Source organism: Saccopteryx bilineata, chromosome X (genome assembly GCF_036850765.1).
Source record: "Saccopteryx bilineata isolate mSacBil1 chromosome X, mSacBil1_pri_phased_curated, whole genome shotgun sequence".
NCBI lineage: Eukaryota > Metazoa > Chordata > Mammalia > Chiroptera > Emballonuridae > Saccopteryx > Saccopteryx bilineata.
The window spans coordinates 140,728,757-140,750,341 of NC_089502.1; the positions used below are offsets into that span (position 1 = coordinate 140,728,757).

The following is a 21,585-nucleotide window of genomic DNA, read 5'->3' on the forward strand; positions in this document are numbered from 1 at the left end:
AATTTTTATTTTAATGGGGTGACATCAATATATCAGGGTACATATATTCAAAGAAAACATGTCCAGGTTATCTTGTCATTCAACTCTGTTGCATACCTATCACCCAAAGAGAGATTGTCCTCCGTCACCTTCTATCTAGTTTTCTTTGTACCCCTCCCCCTCCCCCTCTCCCTCCCTCCCCCCCCCCCCCCCCGTAACCACCACATTCTTGTCCATGTCTCTTAGTCTCGTTTTTATGTCCCACCAATGTATGGAATCCTGCAGATCTCGGTTTTTTTCTGATTTACTTATTTCACTCCGTATAATGTTATCAAGATCCCCCCATTTTGCCATAAGTGATCCAATGTCATCATTTCTTATGGCTGAACAGCATACCATGGTGTATATGCACCACATCTTCTTTATCCAGTCTTCTATTTTTTTTCTACAGTGATTAAAGCCTTAAAGCAAACTCTTGGCCAGTACAGCAAGAATCCATAAAAGAGTAATGTCCTTAACATGTTCACCAAGTCCAAGTTGGCCCCAACACCATGCCAAATCCCTGACAAAAGCAACCCAACCCCAGTTCAGTCTGTTAGGAGCTGTCACGAGGAGCAGGAGTCCAGGAAAAGTCCACATCCAGGAAAAGTCCGCATGGCACTGGAATTGTTCTCACCATTCTATACTTTGCAGCTCTTTTTCTTCTTTTTTATGAAAGAAAAACTGCAATGCAGGCCCAAGCTGGTTGGTGCTGAGAGAGCCTCAGGCTATGTGCGAATTGGGTAGAGCGGGGCCTCAGGGATTTGTTAGGATGCAACTTATGGAGCTCACCAGGCTAATGTACATTCAGATTTGGCCATTTGGGGATGGTCTCAACCCAGGAAAGATGGCAATTGTTGGTTCAACATAGGAACAATGGCGCCTGTCCCTCCAGACTTTGCCTTAAAGCCACACAACTCATTTCTTCCTGTGTGTCTCTGGTGTCCCCTGAGTTGCTGTCCCTCTGCCCAAGCCCAAGGTGAGTGCCTATGAGCAAGAGTTTATGAGCTGGCTCTGTAAGAAGACACTTGGGTTTCCAGCAGCCTTCCATCTCACTGAGACTGGTGGAATCCCTACTGATTCTCACAGCCAGATGTTATATGGGCTCCTCTTTCTGGCCCTAGTTTTTTTGGCTGGGGTATCAGCGTGGGGCTGAAACCTCTCACTCCTAAGGGGGGGGGGACCTCTGCAGCTGTGATATCCCTCTGGATTCTCAACCACCACATGTCTATGTGGGGCCAGCTTGTTTCGTGTCTCTGCCTTCCTACCAGTCTTGACATGGTTTCTTCTTTGTATGTTTAGTTATAGGGCTTCTTTTCAGCTAGTTTTCAGATGGTTATACAGATGGATTGTTGTATAATTTAGTTGTAATTTTCATGTGGTCATAGGAGGAGGTGAATGCAGTATGCACCGACTCTGCTGTGTTGACAAGAACTTCTAGTTAGTTTAAATTTTTACCAAAGTAATGCATGTTCAAAGTGCAAATACATCAAAGATTTGTAATGAAAACAACAATCCCTTCACACTTCATTCTAGGAGCAATCAATTTCAACATGTAAATATTTCTTCTGGTATGTACTTTCATATTTCTCATAATATACTTTTATTTCTATTACTTGGTTTGTGAATTCTACACATTATCTTTAACATCCTACATATAATAAAAAAGAAACAACCTCTTTTACACTATTTTCGTTATTGTCACCCTACATCTTCCCCATCTAATTTGTCAGCTAGGAATTGTGTTCATCTAGTAACACAAATTCTAAAATATTGGCCCAAACAAATTAGCAATTTATTTTTCTCACAGAAAATAGAGTTTAGGGCTAACTCATAGTCTCTAAGGTATCATCAGAAATCCAGGATCCTTCTACCTTTTTTTGTGGTCTAGCTTTCATACATATTCTCTCTCTGCAGATGTGATTAGGCTTTACCGGGAATCAGGCAGGGCTGGGCGGAGACCATGCTGGGGAGCACAACCTGCAAACCAAGCAGTACTGGTCTTCAGGGCAGTGGTGGGAGCTCAGGGCAGAGCTCTACAGGCTAGGGGCCTGCTTGGGCTCCTTACAGCAAAACAACCAATGAAAACAATGCCTGTTTGGCTGGTTCTAGTTTAGTGTAGTAAGTGAAATTTCGGGGGGGGAGAGAGAGTTCACTGAGCAAAGGGAGTGCTAGAGAGCTAAGACCTGGATGAACTGTGATTGGGGAAGGGAAAGGTGCAAATAGGACCTGAGTGTGGGTGAAGGAAAGAAAATGAGAAAAAAACACGACAGTTGGTTCTGTGGGTTCAGGGAGGGCCAGCTGTTTCCCAGGCCCCTGTGTGCTCCTTGCTCCCATCTCCTGGACTTCTATGCCCTACTTGTTGCCCCACTAGGCAGCCTTTGAGTACATAGATGTTGGGTGGAAGCGGCTGGACTTAATGTAGGCAGAGATCTTTTTCAGGCCCTCAAAGCAGACCATAAAGTCTTTGCAGCTCGGAATGCATCCAAATACCAGGAAGTGTTAAGTCAGGAAATCCACATAGGTGAGCTCGTCCCTGCAAACCAAGACCTCTTCCCCAGAAACTAAGAAGAGCTTCATATTTTCAGGGAGCACCTTCAAGTACTCAAAATCAGGGCTGTATCAGACCATGGCCAGGTACACTTGGATGTCTGTAACCTCATTCTCCAAAATGTCCATGTGAATCTTTTCCTCTCTCATCTCCCCAGGGGCTGTGCTTGCGAGCAATGTAGCAAAGGATGGCATTAATGTGAGTGAGCCTATGAGCTCTGTCAATGAACTAGGGCAGACTGAGAAGTCCAGGCCCAGCCTGAATTGTTCACTCAGCCACTGGCTTCTGTTATAGTCGGGACCCCCCCATCGTGTCCTTTTCCTCATAGTTTGAGCCGGTACCCCAGGAGCAGGTAGGTGGCGTGAGCCAGCCCGCGGATGGCCCAGTACTCCAAAGTCATGGCCCTGGTCAGGGTTTCCCAGCTTTAGGTCACTCTCTTGTTCTAGCCTTCCAAAGTTTACAAAATAGCCCCAGTCCCTCAGGCATTGAGACCATACTCCTGGTGTAGAAATGGAGGAAGGGCAGAGGGCAAACTGTGTTGTGTCTTTTTTATAAGAGTTTTCCAAGAAGCCCTACACATAGCTCGTTTTAAAATTCCGTGTGCCATAATAGTTTCACATGATTGCCTATAAACTGTAAGGGAGGCTGGGAAATGTTCTTGAACGAGGCATATTTCTGTTCCCAAATAAATTGAAGCTCTGGTAGAAAGAAACAAGGGAAGATCAATTTAAATTGGCCACCTGCAATCTCTGCCACAATATATATATATATATATATATATATATATATATATATATATATATATGTATATATCTCAGAGATCACTGCCAATTTAAGGAGTCTTCTATGACTGTGCTTCCTTTTTTGTGCATTTACCAGATTACTAAGAGGAAAAGAGTGAAGAATCAGTCTTATTTAACCAATAAAAAACCCTAGAAAATGTCAAAATAATCTCACCTCTAAAAGCATAATTAAATAATTCTTTAATAATAAGTTATAATTAAAATAAAAAATAACATGATTTGTTTTGACTTCTTAATTTTTAAGTGAGGAAACATCCAGCTCAATTTATTTAAAAGCCTTGATTAGTGACCAGTTAGTCAGCTCTGTCCTGTCTGAAAGTCTGCCCACAGGGTATATTCTTCTAAAAGATTCCTATAGTGCATCTGTTTGTTTTGTTTCTGAATTCACAGATTTTTTCTATATTCAGAATCTGCCATCCAAAACATTCATACAACCAGCAGTAGTTCCAAAAAACCTTTTCATCCCTGATTTTATTTGTCTTAGTACATGTTGGCTGCTACAACAAAGTACCATGAACTGGGTGGTTCATAAACAACAGAATTTTATTTCTCATAATTCTGGCAGCTGGGGGTTCCAAAATCAAGGCTCCAACAGATTCACTGTGTGGCGAGAGTCCACTTCCCGTTTCTGATGGAAACTGTGTTCTTACATGGTGGAAGGGGCAAGAGAGCTCTCTGAGGTCTCTTTTCCAAGGGCACTAATCCCAGGCATGAGGGCTCCACCTCCATGACCTAAGTACCACTTAAAGACATTACCTTCTAATGCCATCCCATTGGGTGTTATGATGTCAACAAATGGATTTGGTGGCAGAGGAGACACAAACATTCAGTTCATAATTTTCCCAACTATCCACTGAAAAATTTTTAACTCAGAGATGTCAGTTGGTTTATCTGTGATCCATAAGATACTCTACTGGCCACAACATGGAAGATGGACTCCAAATTGCATTTGACATCCTTGCTTCTGATATGCCACATTGCTTTCATTAGCCAATTGAAAAAAATTAACTTAATGAATACTTGTACTCAATGAGTAGAAACTTGTTTCTTTCATGTGACATCTTTTAAGAATTATAGGTGGGATTTTCTTTTCTTTTCTAAGCAGGGACTTGTATTGTCAAATTAAATTTCCTTCACTAATCACCTCAAATACAATATTCCTCAAATTTTCCTCTGCTGCCATAAGTATAAAACAACTGGGTTTCTGGAACCTCTCAAGGAGAAAAAACATACTCTTTTCATAGCCCCCAAAGACTGTACACTTGCACTGGGCACACTGTTCAGGTGGCTGAATAGGCAACTTCATTGATTGCGATGATGTGTCCTGATACATATTTCAATAAACTATTGTATATGAAGTGACCAATACTATTTTTTGTCTTTATACCAACACTAGTCCCCTATGCGCCAACCTATTAGAACACTGAAAGAGGTGGCACAGGCACTGCTAGCTGTGCTCTAAGATGCCATACCAGTGTCCACCCATGTCCAGTAGAGCCTGGCCAATATCACTTGCCCAGGGACCTATGTTACATTTGTTGTGGAGGTCTGTGTCACCCCAGGTCATGCTCATTTTCTTTTCAACACATTTGTTGAGCACCTACTGCACAGGAGGTCCAGTGAGAGTGGCTGACATTTCTAAGATGAATAGGACACTATCTGGCTCTGGAGAGTCTTATAGACTGGTAGGAGAGACAGACTACAGGCTGTAAGATTACCAGAGAGCATGGCAGTGAAACAGCAGAAGTGTATCATGGCTTGTTCCAACTAGTGCTTGCTATCTCCTGACTTAGCACAGCTCTTTCCAAATCTATGTTCAGTGTCTTCACTGGGGCAAAGGAGGCAGCATTTACACCATGGAAATTGGCAAAGGCTACAACAAATTTTGGCTTTTTTTTTTTTTCTTGAGAACTGGTTCCTAATCATTTACCAGCACACCACTGGGTGTCTACAGGCATAAAGGAGAGAAGAGATTAATTTGTTCTGGGGCATTTGGGGAAACCACAAGAGTGATGACATTTGACCTGTAGAGTGGGCCAAAGGAGAAGAATAATGGGGGAAACTTTGAAGGGCACAGTAAATGCGGGTGGCAATTCCAGCTCATATTTCTCTTTCAGGTGATGATAGCAAAAGGCAAATGCACTTGTGAGACACTTCTATTGATAAGGTGATAAATAGCTGTGCCTTGAGGTTTAACTCCAATGATATTTAATGTCAGCAGCTCTGGGTAGCTCTCTGTCCTGGGGCTGAGAGCGGACCTAGGGCAAGAATAGGTACAGTGCTTCTCAGTGAATCAGAGTCCTTTGGCAGTGTGATAAAATGCTGATTCCCAATTGATCAGATTCCCTTGAAGCCAGAGCAAGGGTTTAGGGATATGCATTTTAAACAATCTCCCCAGTAGTTTCCTTGCACATTCAAGTTTGAGAGCTAGTATTTCAAAGCTGGTACATCAATGGTTCTCTATGGGGAATGCTTTTGCCCCCCACCCTGGGCACATTTGATAAATGATTACTCTTGATTGTCATGAATATGGGGGTATTACTGGCATCTAGTGGGCCAAGGTTGCTGCTAAATACCCCACAGCGCCCAGCCCAGCCCCACCACAGACAATGATCTGACCCTAAATGTCAATAGTGCTGAGGTAGAGAAATCCCGGTCTAGGTCAGAATGAAGAGCTCTGGAGTAAGTACCAGAAGAGGACTGAAGCCAGCTTGTGTCACCAAATTGGCCTTTAGCCTACTGAGGTGGGGGCTGGGAGGACGTTATGGACCCCCACACCCAGATACTGGACTGGGATTTTCACAGATCTAGGCAGAGCTCACAGCTACTGAACCCATGCGGATGACACTCCTGAAGCTGCCGATTCATTATTTGCTAAGTTGGTTATTTTTCTCTCAGAGACCACAAATTTAAAAATATTTATTGAATTATTCTCACAAAATTTTGGCCACTTCTTTGGAGGAAAAACATATCACTAGTGCTACATCAAGTAGTCTGTGCTCTGCTTGCAATTTTCTTTTTGAAATCCGAAAACTAGATTTGCATTGAAATCATTTCCGCTAAGAGTTGAATAAAGTTATTGTTTATATGGAGTTAAGGAAGCAAACTTCGGAAATTTTTTTTTCAGCCTGGGTTTAAGTTGTGAAGAAAGCAGTTAGTTACTAGCTTTCCTCCAATTCTGCTGAGGATAACAAGTCCTCCGGATCAACCCGGTAGATAAGGTAAACCACAGTGAGCGACAGTCCCACTTATTTTACACTTATTTAAAATTTGTTTCTTAACTGAACATTAGTGTTTATTTTACTGTTATCAATTTTATTATCTAAAAGTATGCCTCGGGCCCTCAATAGACAAAGATTCTTGTTCATTTGCTGCGGTTCAACAGGTTTGCGCACACGTTCCGTTAAGATTTGTTTTTCTTCAGGTGGTTAGATAGTTCATCTACATAGAAGCGAGGCAGGTGGCACCCTCCTCCCGTGAGTGCTGGGTTCAGTTCAGGTGTTCTGCCTGACAATTAGGTTACCTCCCCAGTGAGTGTCTTAGAAAAAGTAGGGCTTCAGGTGCAACGTTTTCAAAACAGGGTTGAGTCCGGAGTGTTGCACTTTCCTGGCTGAAATATCTGCACCTTCCAAATGCTTAGTGTTGTTAGGGCTTTCTTAAAGGCAAGGCCTTAAGGTTCGAAGCTAGTTAAGCTTTGAGCACACCCAGAGCTCTGAGATAAGAATAGAACTCATCTTTACTTTTGGAGCTTTGGGCAATGTTTCCAGCTGCTTCCACTCATTTAAATCCTGCGAGTTCTCTAATCCTCCCGGAGGCAGCCTCTCCGGCTCCCAGGGTCCACCTCTTCCTCCTGATTGGCCAGGCTCCTCCGGGGCCCACACCACCCACCTACGACGTCTCTGAGACCCGATTTGAAATAAGAGCCAGGCGGTCCTCGCTTCTCTGCTCCCGACTTTTCATAGGCTGGGGGAGAAAAGCTTGAGAAACTTGACATTGCCTTGGGCAGAGTGCATGTAGCAACAGATCAAAGAAAAAGCGGAAGAAAACGTGCTCTTTGCTGCCCGTGGATCTAGCTGAGTTGCTTTTGTCTTGCGGGCTTTTGCTGAGGTTGGTGTTTGCCCTCCGAGGACCGCAGCGTGGGCTTCGAGGCAGCTCGCTCCCTGCCGGATGGGTCATGGAATTCTAAACATGAGGCAGGTAGGCTCCAGGGGCCGCCCCGGCGGGCGGAGAGGGAGGGCGCGGCTCGGGATCCCTGGGTGTCCCTCCAGAGCGCTTGCTGGGTCAGCCTGGCCAGGGCGGTCTATTTAGCGTGAAGACAGGGCTGCGTTTTCCTAAGGGAACCAAGGAAGCAGATTTCCTGAGGTGTACCCCCCCCAGTCCCCCTACGCCACCCCGTCCCACTTTTCCCTTTCCTGGTGATTGGTGATGTCAGGCAGTCATTGTAAAGGGCTTAAAAGCGGTTTGTAGAATATGTAAATCAACTCCAGTTCGCAGTCGCTGGAATGTATTGTGCCGGACCTATCCCGAGCTTTTTAGTCTGTATCCTATGCTTTGGGTTAGAATAAAGACAACTGAATATACTGAAAAAGAATTACACGGGGCCTCTTATCTCATTTGGGCTTCCCATTCTCAGCACTTGCTGGTTTTATGACGGAGAAGGCGGAACCAACTCTAAATGAGCACGGACAGCCCTTCCAGAAAAATGCACGTTTGTTTTTCTGTTCTAGCAGTTTTGAAACTGTATTGCTCTGGACAGAAGACAACCCTGAAAGTAGTTGAACTGAGAAAGGGCTCGGGACTTACTTAATTGAGTCTTTGAAAAAAATTATAAACCAACAGCTTCTTCTCTGGCTCTGGGGCATGATGATAAAATTCCTTATCAGCCCAGGCAGAGGTTTACAGCTTTGCCATTAAGAAAAGAAAAAAAGTGGATGTAGGAAGCTAACAAAAGGGTGTGATTTACAACTCGGTCGTAGTTATGGAAGAATCTTATGTCAGTATTTAAATATCCAGATCAATACTTATAAGGGGAAGAAGACAGGACTAAAAAAAAAAGTGCCACTAGTCTGCTGAGGACTGCGAATGACGAGAGCAGTGATTGCTTTTGCCAGCTCTGGATAAATCTGGGTAGGAAAAGTCAGTATCCTCACTTTTTCTTGTGTGTTGAGCCCTGGCCACCCTGCAGGCTATGGGGGAAGTGATTTGCATAAGAAGCAAACTTTCCATTTAGGGGCCTGGGGCGAGGGGTTTAGAACTTCCTGCCACTTTCCTACCGCCCAGGGAGGTGAAGCAGAGCCTCCCCTCCCCCCGTGGTCAGGTGCAAAGACCCCCTGCCCTCCTGCCTGCTTGGTAAATTTCAATGAGTGTAGAAAAGCCCATTTCGAGGAGCAAGTGCCATGTGTTTGCAATGAATTGTCCTCGCCTTGCTGGCAACTGGGGCCGAGGCGTAGTTTAAGTTCTGCAAACTCACCCCATTCTTTTTATGTCGAGCAATCAGACGGGATGGGGAAAAGGAACAAAAAGCCAAAATAGAATGGATTTAAAAGGAAAATGAGGAATGTAAAACATTTTTTACAAAGGTCCTTGGCTGGAACAAAGAAGTTATTTGATCCTGTGTGGAGCCACCTGTCCCCTCCTCGATGGTGTCTGAGCTCAATTTTCAGAATCCCTATTCCCACACAGTTCCTCTGGAGCAGTGAGTGATGCTCCCCGTGCCTGAGGCCAAAGGCATGCTGTCCGGAGCTTGGCATGATTTTGACCATGCCTACTCGTTGTGGCATTCACATGAATTGGAATTCAGCCCAGTATTGAGTGTTGAGGGAACACTTGTAGTAACTGCTCGGTTATTTAGTGAATGGGCAGCTTTTTATCCTGCAATTCTGTATGTCTAAGAAATTTCTGGTCTCTTTAGTACTTGGAAAGAGAATGGAATGGGGTAGGACGCAGGGGAAGAAGAAGGGGTGCGGGGATAGTCATTACTCATCACTCATCCACAGAATCGGGCAGTCCAGCATTTCAGAAACCCAGTACATTGTTCCAACACAGCTAGAACAAGAAGGTAAGGGGAGCGAGATGGTGGAGTCACTGGTGTGGGATACTCCTAACTTTGCGTTTCATTTGGGGGGAAACTGACTGTTGCATCCATCCAGGCAGAGTGAATGACTCCTACCAGCCAATTTATCATCTCACCCCTGCAGCCCCCCTGGACTTGCAGGGTTAACTCTCAAGTAGGTCCATGTGTCATCAGCTCAGCAGTGAAATTCAATCTTTTCGCTGAGGAGTGATCCGTCCCTAGAGCTGCACAAATGCCGAACAATGGTGTGGCAGCCAAGCGACCCCTGCCACTGACTAGCCACCAGCGGGTGGCCAGAAATTGCCAGCAGAATTGGAAAACGGCTTGGCTGGCGATAAGCTTCAGAGGGGTTTAACCTTCTGCCAGGTTGGCAGGAAAAGGGTGGCATAGAAGCATGGTATTTTTTGGGTTCCTAAGGTCATGCTGAGTTAGGTCAAAAGAAAAGTCTAAACCTGATTTGCCTTTTTCAGAAAGTAATTTTAAAGTGTGTGCCAACCTTTTTCTGCACTCTGATCATAAATGGGAAACTTTCCTGAGACTTCCTTGAGAAGGAATTTGCTATGTTTCCAGGCAAAAGGGAAGGCATGGCCACCTGTTCTAGAAGCTCAGCCAAAAACAACAGGTTTGCCTGTGGCATTCCCGCAACTGCAAATATCCTCCCCAAGTAGCATGCCACCCATTGTCCCTGCACAGAAGAACAAATAATTCTTTCTCACAGCTGGAAAAAAAAGTAGGTTCCCCAGACAAAATTGCCTACCAGCCACATTTTGTATTTTTAATAACCCGATGACTTTAGAAACCACGCCAAGAGAAGGTACACACTATTTCTGATGGACTAAAGCAAATCACTGCTGTCACCTTACAGTGTGGAGGGGAAAACAAGGTAATTAGCCAATGCTTTAAGCAGCTGCTAAACTTCTCACAAGCCAGGATGGTGCCATTATAAGGAAGCTGTAACTCAGTTTGATTAGACTGTTTTGCATTCTTTAGTTGGAATTAAAATGCCCAAGGACATCTGGCTTAATAATGAATGTCTTTGTATTAATCTTTCCTTTGAGGATTAGAAAGTCCTTTTACAAACATGATCTATTTATTTTTTGCCACATCCCCAGGAGAGAATGAGGTGGCAATTTGATCCTCATTGAACAAATGGTGAGGTGAAGCCAGAGAAAGGTGAGGTAGAAAGAGACACAGCAAATCTGAGGGTGTAGACTCACCACCCGAACAACAAACTACCTGTGCAGCCTTGGAACCAGGGATTGAAACAGAACTCTCGTATGTGTTCTTTTTCTTGTTCCGTAACCAGCACGTAGCATCCCAAGTATGTTTTATGGTTTGCTTCATTTGAAAGTCAAGCCTGTAACAGTTTAAAAGGCATTTTTGTTCTCATTTGTCCCAACATTGAGATCAGGCAGCTTTTATGACATCAAATAGAAAGATACTGTAACTAGCAGGAATTTAAAATATGTGGCTAAGAAATGTTCCCTTTCAGCATATGTTTTAAGTTTCTTGCATGTGGGGTGGAGGTCCAGTATCTTTAACACACATAAGAATTTTCATTTCTTCCCTGCTATCCTTTACAGAGAATGTTATAACCATAATAGTTACTGTCAGAGTAAAGGTCATTATTGGTTGATTTGAAATATTTTTTTTCAAATGGCCTTTTTTTTTTCTCTCTCTTCCTCTTGCCATTCATTCATTATGACCTGCATTAGTAGTTTGCTTGGCTATGGACCACATAGGCTGCAAGCAAATCCTTTAATTGGTAGTTGCATGTTATCCACAGACATTCCAGCAAGTTTTAAGGCTAAGCGTGTATGTAGATGTCTCCTAGCTTTGATCCCTTGTATGGTAAATAGACATCCAAGGTAGCTATGGCAACCTGGGCTGTGCGTTGATGGGAGGGGGATTTAGTCACTGGACAAAGACTAACTTTTTTTTATTAGAAAAAGGTGGGGCTGATGACATTTTAAAATGCGTATTATTTGAGGATCCCAGGTAATCCAAATCATTAGGATTTTTCTCAGTAGGCAAAAAGAATTAATAGCTAGCCACAACCAGAATATTTTGCAGCTATAACTTAAATGCTTTTTAAAAAGCAACTTATAAAATGAAAGGGAAGTCCAACATATTATATCAGCAGCGCTGTTGTACTTAGTGTGAATGTTTGTATTTTCAGAACTTGGGATTTGAAAAAGCAAAGACCACCATCTGATCAGGCGGTGTGCGTTTCAATTATTCACCTGCAGAGGTCAGGCTTGAAGTGTCTGATGGAAGGGCAGTCCGTGGACACCACTGCTGGGAGTTGGTGTCAGAATCAGAGAGAAATGCTGTGCTTCTTTGGAACAATTAGTTAGTGATTCTTTAATCTTCTGACCAAAGCCACGATGGAAATGAGTTCATTCAAGGGAGAGAATATGAAATACTCTGTGATTAAAGGCAGGGCTACAAAGCCAGGTCAAACTGGAATCTAATCTCCATTTAGATATGGGACAGTTTATTAACATGATTCTTTCTGGTACATTATCAACTTTTATTTCACAAGAAACTAGAAGGGTTTTTGGCCTAGTTTTATGAACTGACATGCTCATGAAATTTCTTTAAATGAAAGGACAAAATATTAGGGACCCTTCCAAATCCCCAGGATTTTTTCCCTCCAGAGAGAAATATTTCATTGACACAGATCAGGAAGGTCAGGTGGTGTTCAGGAACTCAAAAATTGAGATAACTGGAAAAAAAATGCTTAGAGGAGACATATCTAAAAACAACAATAACAACAAGAAAAACTCTTAAGAACTTATCTGCTTTGTACTATAAAATAGTTCTGGGTAAAAATGACAAAAAAGAAAGTTTTTTATGATGAGTATAGTATAAAGGTTCTTCATTTCTTTTATCATTCAAAGACATGTACTGAGTACTTACAGAATTAAGAAAGTCATTAATTCATTGAATGAAGCTACTTTAAATTATTGTTATCATTTAGCCAGGCCATTTTTGGGCTATAAACATGATTTTGGTATGGTCCCTCCCCTCAAACAACTTTCATTGATCTGGTATATAGTTTTTTGTACCAATAACACAGTATAAGATATTCATGAGCAAAATGCTCATTAATGACTATATTTGCATGGATAAGAATCTGCCTGATAAATTGACTTTAGCCAAAAAAGTTTACTTAACTTAGGAAACTTGAGGAATGATTTGTAATTGTGAAATTTAGTTAATTTTTAGCCACATATTCATCTGTCAAAATTCCTAGTTAAAATAGATTTATCATAATTATTAAATAGCAATTTAATTAATTTTTCTTAATAGAGAAAAATAACTCAAGGCAGTCTCCTCCAATCTAAGAATGCTTTATGCTCTAAGAGTTTATTTGAAAGTCAGAACATTTTCCAGTGAGAAGTGATGCCATGATTTGAGATAATCTCAAAACACTATTCAAAAAAATAACCAATCTGATTAATGTAAGATTAAGTTCTGCATTTTGAGCCCATGCCTCCATGTTATACAGGATAGACCGTAGAAAGAGAGCGAGCTGCCATACTATTGTAACAGGCCAGTCTTGGCAGTATTTGAAATAGGGAAAGTCTGCACTAGTTTTACCTTTCTTTCTCCATTCTTCTAATACCCTCTGGGTCCCACGGGGGTGTCTCTCCCGGGCCTAACCTAATAGAGAGTGAATCAGCTTTTTGTAATTGTCCATATTCCCACCCTGCCCTCCCCTCCTTCCAAACCACAATTGTCAAGGTAGTGCCCGCATGTGGTATTTTGTGGAAGAGCCACACTCAAGGGGCCAAAGAGCCACATGTGGCTCTCGGGCTACAGTTAGCCGACCAGGGATCTAGACAACCAGATGTTGGGAGAGAAGCAATTTGAATGATCTCAAGCTCATGACTCTTAGCCCTTTAACCTTCAGGATGAATTTTTAATTGGGAAAATATCAGACAGTAGAGCCTCAAGCTGCAAAATTGTCTTTTTCAAGGACAGTATTTTTGGGCAAGGTCGTGCCTTTGACAGGCAGCATTTGCTGGTGTGTCTATCAGTGGGGTCAGACCTGTTCACTTGTTTCTCAGCATCCTTCCTGACCTTCTGGATTTATTGGAGTCTTTGTGAGTGACAGCCAGGGAACCACAAGGGGCCGGCCATGTGAGGGGAGTGATGGCATTTGTGTATTTGGGCTCTTTGTAAGTACACTCTTTGTAAGCTGAACGCTCTGTTTGGCTAGAATACATAGGAAGGAAATAGTTGGAACTTCCTCTTATCCACACAAGTGATTGAAATGGAGTATGTATTTCTGTTTGCCTATCTTGGGACTGAGTTACTCAAGAGCAAGACTTATACCTTCATTACCTTTGAATCCCCAAGTCCAAGCACAGTGCCTGGCACACAGTAAGAATTATTAAATATTTTATAGGTACATGCTGGATTATTTTATCAGGAAAGAGAATGGGAAATGTTTCTTTTTTTTTTACAGAGACAGAGAGAGATGGGGGGATAGACAGAGACAGACAGATAGGAACGAAGAGAGATGAGAAGCATCAATCATCAGTTTTTCATTGTGACACCTTAGTTGTTCATTGATTGCTTTCTCATATGTGCCTTGACCGGGGCCACAGCAGACCAAGTAACCCCTTGCTCGAGCCAGTGACCATGGGTCCAAGCTGGTGAGCTCTGCTCTAACCAGATGAGCCCGTGCTCAAACTGGCAACCTTGGGGTCTCAAACCTGGATCCTCCACATCCCAGTCTGACGCTCCATCCACTGCGCCACTGCCTGGTCAGGCGGGAAATGTTTCTTAAGATCAGAGGGGATATGAGAAAGAAAGGTCTTTGAAAAGTTGGTGGAATAACAAGGACTAAATAAATTGAAATTGGAAGACAATTAAAATATATTGTGATTGCTTAACCATGTAGTCTATTTGACTGTGTTCTGGGTAAGGACACAACCCAGAACATGTCAGGCAGCTTGGCTTATACTCTTCATGATGGGGCTACAGAATGGTTATGAAATGGGATGTGCCCTCTGATAGCTCTCAAAGCCTTAGAGCAAAGATAGAATCTGCTGTTTACTTTTATTAAGCCCAACCTGATGTTTTAGGCCTTTGGCCCATGTGCAATTGGTTTATTTTGCCAGGTGATGGGCATGCCCAAGGTCACTCAGAAACACAGAGGTTGTTTCTAGAAGACTGAAGTCTTCCACTCTATTCCATGCATATGGCGGCCACATTTTCTGTGGTGAAATTCAAGACATATGCTGGACAAAACATTTTCACTGCTTCTGGGTGTGACAGAGCATCTGAGAGTTATGGTTAAAATGATGAAATAAAAATTTCTGAGACATTTAATGGTTTATGGAGACAACAAGGCCAATACATTTTCAAAGGGTCCACGAGTTAGACAATGTATCTGTCATATGTCAAGTTGTGGAGTGTGGCTTCAGTTGTATGTATTTTGAAGTGGTCTTCTCCAAACACTTAAGAGGAAAGGAGCTGTTTGTGGACAAGTGGAATTTGTCGAATGCCCTGCTGAGTTACCAGTAACTAGATGAATCGCCAGTTAAAGCAATATGTCAATGGAAGGCATCGCCAAGTTTAGAAATCTATTTATTTGCACCGGATCAAGTCCTCTATAGGAAATGCTTTAAGAATTTAGACAAAGAGTACTAGTTAGAAGTTTAGTGTTTTTGGATTCCAATTTTAGCACAGATGATGGCATTACCACACATCAGGGAGCAAGTTTAGATCTAGAACCTGAGTCTAGAAGACTCTGCACTTATTTTTATACTGTATGACATACCTTCTAGCTAGATATAAGTTGGGTGTTTTGAGGTTACATGCTAATTTATAAATTTTTTTTTGAGAAGAGAGAGCAAGAGAGGGAAAAATCAATCTGTTGTTCCACTTATTCATGCATTCATTGGTTGATTTTTGTACATACCCTGACCAGTGATCGAACCCATAACCTTGATGTATTCGCACAATGCTCTAACTAGCTGAGCTATCTAGCCAGGGCTCACATGCTAATTTAATTTGTGCTAATAAATTCCAAGACAGTATGAATAAATTGATGGTTTATAATGAGACAGATATCAGGAAAGATGGATCACCTTTAGGAGAAAATACCATACAGAAAATCCAAGTAGTTAAATAGTCCTATATTTGGGTTTTATGCTCCTTTTTTCTATGCCTTTTTTGTTCTGATTTTAGTTAAGTTGAAAATGTCAGAGTAAAAACTGGAAGGATTATATTTATATGGAAGAAAGTTTAAGGGATGAGGTGAGTCCTTTTTTCTACGGATTAATTATCTGTGCTTTCTGGAAGTAGTCCAGGAAAATGAAATGAAACAAATGAAAGAAGAAAGTGTGAGTCTTTTAAGTCACTATATGGGGAAAGAAGAGTAGAAAAACTGGCTGTTGTGAGTGACTCAGTTGAGTTTTTTTTTTATTGGTTATCATAACTGATTAAGACGGGTATGGTTTTCTGAATAGAGAAAGACATGATAGTAGACTATTAAATAATGAATATTTATGCTTAATGCTTCTCAGCCTAAAGGTGATACTTTCTGAATAATTTTAACAGCTCCCCTTTCTAACATTTCAGCTGTCAGAATTGAATGGTTCACATGTAAACTACATTGTTTTGGTTTAACTAACAAAGAATGATAAGACATGAATTGTTTGTGACAGCCCCGAACATTGATAACAGAAGACATTAATGCCTGCAGACACAGCCTACACGGTAAAATTCTGGGAGCAAAAATGCTTATTATGTTAGGCCAATGTGCTTTGACCTAGTTTTGCTTTTCTGCTTGGAAATTATGTCAGTATTAGTTACATCATCCCCAAGGATGAGCAATTTCACATTCTTGTTTATTTCAGCATCATTTTATTAGTTTTGTTTATTTAGTTCTGACCTCCAAGAAGCCAAACTAATTCTCATGGACTTGCGTTTCCCTTTTGAAATGAGACTTCTGCATGATGGAGAGGATTTTTGTATTAACAAAACAAGCTAAGATGCAGTCTTCAAAGACATTCATTTCTTCTTGATCCTGAGCCACTGCCTTCTTGAAGGCTCCAAGCGGCCAGCCAGTTTTCTGCTAATCAGAATTAGTCTTCCATTCTTTGTCATATTATGGGGATGGAATAGATTGCTGTGCCTAATCCTGCCATAGTTAAAAAAACAACAACAAAAAAGATGGCAAAGAGATTGATGGGACATTTCCCAGCTTGTCACTTACGTTTGCCATTGCATATTTCTGCTTTATTTATTCAGTATAAAGTATCCAGACATATTTTTCCTATTTAACATTTTTATTGAATAATTTTCAAAATGAATTATTTCCTCAGTTGATTTCAAACACATTTTTTTTTCAGCCACTTAATACTTTACATCACCAGGGAAAAGAATCATTTAATTCTTTCATACATTTATGAATTCAAATCTTCAAAGAGTGTGAGTTCTTCCAGTGATCAACTTATATCAAATTTACAAGTATAATTTGCTACTAAAAGACCTTGAACAGTTTTGGGGGCACGTTTTAGCATTCCTTATTAACAAATATAATCAGGGTAAAGCCCACAGAGTATGTATTTGTGGTTCCTCTTCAAAAATCCACCATTTGCTCTTGTTTTCTAATTAAACTCCTTTGTTGTTAGCTAGTCTTCAAATCGCCTGTGTGTGTGCAGAAAACCTCAGAAGGGAGTGTCTCCTTCAAAGCACTACTAAACCAACTGAATTTTAACCAGGTAAATTGCTGATTAGCTGTGGACCATTTTAACACAGTAAGAAAATAATTGGTATAAGCGCAAGTCCTGTGATCGTAGAGGCTTCAACTGTTTGAGTCAGTCAACTTAGAATATTATATTCCATGTCTGGTCCTTATGCTAATTTGAATACTAGTATCATGGGGGGGGATAAACTTTTTAAAGGATTTCTGAAATCCCTAATTGGTTTATATACATTGTCACTCCTAAGCTGCCCCAAGTTGCGATATCCATTTACAGTGGTACCTTGAGATACGAGTTTAATTTGTTCTGTAACCAAGCTCGTAAGTCAGTCAACTCGTATATCAAACAAATTTCTCCCATTTAAAATAACTAAAATAGTTTTAATCCGTTCCAGCCCTGTGAAACATCCCCAAACCATCCTAAATTATGAAAAAAGACATGTTTTTAATTAAGAAACACACATGTATACTTTACCACTGCATAACAAAATATAAAAAATAAAAGACAAAAGTGTTATTTAGTACTGTATTCTTACCTTGGAGACAGACGAGTGCAGCTAAGGGAGGTGAATGGAGGAGGAGGGAGGGAGGGAGGAAGGGATGGATGCAGGCACTGTAGATACGTAAACTAAAACTGCACTTTCTTAACACTAAATGTAAACTAAAACTGCATTTTCTTTAAACAAAACTAAAACTGCACTTTCTTTACTTAAAATGAAAACACAAAATTATAATTATAAATAAATAAGATAAAAAGTTAATTATAAAAAATGCACTTTCTTAACTTTAAACTTAACCTAAGCTTAACATTATGTATTTTTTATTTAATCATCACCAGTTTTTGCCTTTTTGGCTGCACTTTTGGCACTTTTACTTGTAAGACTTTTGAATAAAAATCTATCCAAAGAGGTTCGCTTTTGCCTGCCATTTAAAATGTTACAGAAATGTGACAAACAAGTGTCATTAAAAAGTGCTGAAGCATAACAAGTTGAAACATTTTCTGGGTGTTTCTTTTTCTTCAATGAAACTTGAAAGCTTCTCCCACATTGCCAGCATGTCTTTAATTTCACTTGTAGAAATCACTTCCTCCAACTCTACCTCCTCCTCACTACTAATCTCTTGCAGAATCTCCGTATGTTGCATCATCTGTAGCTCCTTCAACTCCTCAGTTGAGAGTTCCTCCTCATGTTCCTTGATGAGCTCATTTGCGTCACCCTTATCTACCTCCAGACCCATAGACTTTCTGAGGGACACAATCTCTTCCAATACTTCTACCTCGGTCTCTGGTTTCAATCCTTTGAATTCCCTGTCTGCAACAACATCAGGCCATAACTTTTTTTCATGCTAAGTTCAAGGTTCTTCTTGTAACCTCTTGCCATTCCAAGTCAATAATACATAAACATATCACAATGTTGTAGTGATCTTTCCAAAACTCTCAAAGGGTTAGAATTGTATTCTCAGTCACCTCAAAGCAGCAGCAAAACAAGTGCTTAGTGTAAAGCTTTTTAAAGTTGGAAATGACCTGCTGATCCATAGGTTGCAAGATTGAAGTTGTGTTGGGTGGGAGATAGAGGACTTTCACGAATTTGAACTCATTGAGAATGTCATCTTCAAGACCAGGTGGGTGGACTGGAGCATTTTCAAGGATTAGTAATGCTTTCATTGGGAGTTTATTTTCTTGAAGATATTTCTTCACTGCAGGACCAAAGACGAGATTTACCCATTCAATAAAAAACTGCCGCGTAACCCATGCCCTAGCATTGGCACGCCACATAACCTGCAGTTTTTCTTTAAGAATCTTCTGAGTCTTAAAGGCTTGAGGATTTTTGGAATGATACACTAGCAGTGGCTTTACTTTACAGTCACCACTAGCATTTGCACCAATGCAAGGGTCAGAAGGTCCTTCATAGATTTATGGCCTGGCAGCTTCTTCTTCTCTGCAGTGATGAAAGTACTCCGGGGCATTGTTTTCCAAAATAATCCTGTTTTGTCACAGTTGAACACTTATTGGGGGATGTAGCCTTCCTTTGTGATAAGCACAGTAAAACGTGTGATGTACTCCTCAGCTGCCTTAACGTCAGCACTCGCAGCTTCACCATGCCTCACCACTGAGTGGATGCCAGATCTCTTCTTGAAATTTTCAAACCAGCCATGACTTGCCTTAAACGTATCTTCTGCTGCCTCTTTTGAGGTTGATGGTTCTATTTTCTTCAATTCGCCATAAATAATACATGCCTTTTCGCATAGTACAGTCTCCATCACTGTATCTCCTGCCAGCTCTTTCTCTTTCACCCACACCAGCAGAAGCTTCTCCATTTCTTCATGGATATTTGTTCTTAATTGGGACAGAATTGTAGTTCCTTTCGCTGGATTTGCACTTTTGATGGAATCCTTTTGTTTAAGGATGGTACAAATTGTAGGTGTATTGCAGTTGTACAACCTTGCCAGTTCGATCACTCGTACAGCATGTTCATGTTTTTCTATTATTTCTTGCTTCTATCGACATCATTCTCTTCTTCTTCTCACCACTGTCCTTTACACTCACTTTCTTTGACCCCATGATAGCACACAAAAAAAGTTAGTAAAAAAATGCAAAAATGGTGCAAGAACAAGTATAGCACATGAGATTCGACTTGATTCTGTGGTTAACGTGAGAAAACGAGATGCTGGTGTTGTGTTGCTGATACTGGACCCGTGCACCAACACGCCATCTAGCGGCAGCTTCCTGAATCATGACTCGTATCTTGGAATTTCACTCAGATCTCGAACAAAAATATGGACCGAGTCACAGCTTGTATCTTAAAAAAATTGTATGTTGGTCTTCTTGTATCTCAAGGTACCACTGTATATGTATTGACAGCAGAGTCCCAGCAATATTTCTGATTATAATAGGAGATACAAATACGGTTCCCTTATCTTACATAGATAATGGTCTTCCATATACACTATTTGCACCCTATTTTTTCCACTTTATAATATATCCAGGATATCTTTCCTTAACAGTACATAGAGCTTCCTACTTTTTATAAACAACTGCACAGCATTCCATTGTGACAATGCACCATAATTTATTTGACCCTTCCCTTACTAGTCACATGGGTTGTATGCAATTTTTTGTCATTATACATAGAAAAGTCTCATGCATTCATCATTTGTGTAGGGCAGGTGTGTCTGTATTATAAATCCCAGAAGTGGGATTGTTAGGTCAAAGGGTGTATGCAGTTTTTAATTTTATGAATAAGTAAAATTGTGTGCCCAGTAAGTACTTCCCACAGCCTCCCCAAGATTGCATTGTCCAACTTGTACATCTTTGCTTACTTAATACATGACAAAATGTATCACCGTGTAGCTGTACCTTTCTCTTCTAAGTGATGTTGAGTATGTTTGCACATATTTAAAGGCCATTTGTATTTCTTCTGCAGTGTCTGTTCACATCCTCTGTTTTGGATTGTTCTCGATATTCATTTTTAGGCCGTCTTTATGATTATTCATTATAATGCTGTATCTTGTTGACTGTCCCCAAGTATGTTGGAAATAATCCAAGAGGGACTCCTGTATTAATGTAGCTAATTCTAAAAATTTCATATGAATGGAGGTAAAGCTGGTTCACAGAAAACATTCATATGAGACTCTAGATTTCTAGGTCCATTTATCACTTTTTATTTTACTCTTTAGCCAGCAAATATCAAGGGGCTGAAATGAATAAAGCAAAAATGACATCCAGAGCATTGGAAGCTTGCTCCTGAGGGTCTAATTCTGGGAGGATGCTTATGTTATTAGTACTCAGTTTGTTGGAATTGCTACCATTTTCCAAAGAAGTAAGGTTCCACTTAAAATATTCAAAACCCTGGGAAGGTCTTTAAGGAAATAGCATCTACTTTTCCTCTCAGAAAGCAAATGTCAGGGCCCATCATTTACAAGAGCAGTTTTAATATTTCTGAAGATTGGAGTGGTTCCATATTAGCCTTCTTGAAGACTGGGGTTTTATGATCAAGACTGACCAGAGGAGAGCAGTTGCATGTGTCTAGGGTTTCAATGTATGTTCTTTCTCTTAATAAGGAAAATCACCTAGTGTTTATAAATATGTACAAACATTCACTATTTTATGGGACTGATCCAATTACTTAATCAGATATGATTGCAGTTACTTCCCCTGTAAAATGGAAATAATAGTCATAATACTTATGTTATAGGGTTATTATGAAGGAAGAGTCAATGAGTTAGTTTTTGTCTACCATTTGGAAAAGCACCAGATACAGAGTAAGTTCTGTATAAGTGTGTGTTAAATAAGTTATAGATTGGTAGTTATCAAGAATTGTGAAGGGTCTGAGGCTTTTTACCCTACTTGCAAACCAACAATTTAGCCTGACACAGTTTCTTGGATGTTTGCAGAAGACATGAGAATCCTGGGTCA

General features: G+C 40.8%; 1 protein-coding gene and 1 pseudogene across 5 annotated transcripts in view; one reads left to right on the top strand and one right to left on the bottom strand.

Moving 5' to 3' along the window:
• The window catches only part of MID1 (midline 1), a 346,779-nt gene that overhangs the window by 191,668 nt on the left and 133,526 nt on the right, over positions 1–21,585 (top strand). For 3 of the 5 annotated variants that reach the window (XM_066249081.1, XM_066249087.1, XM_066249086.1), the window contains exon 1: positions 7,331–7,569. The exons of the other annotated variants lie outside the window; for them this stretch is intronic. The gene's annotated coding sequence lies outside the window, so the exon portion shown is untranslated. Of the gene's footprint in view, positions 1–7,330; positions 7,570–21,585 lie in introns of those variants that run through there. 5 annotated transcript variants of the gene reach the window in all.
• LOC136317870 (glutathione S-transferase Mu 4 pseudogene) lies at positions 2,389–2,969 on the bottom strand (annotated as a pseudogene).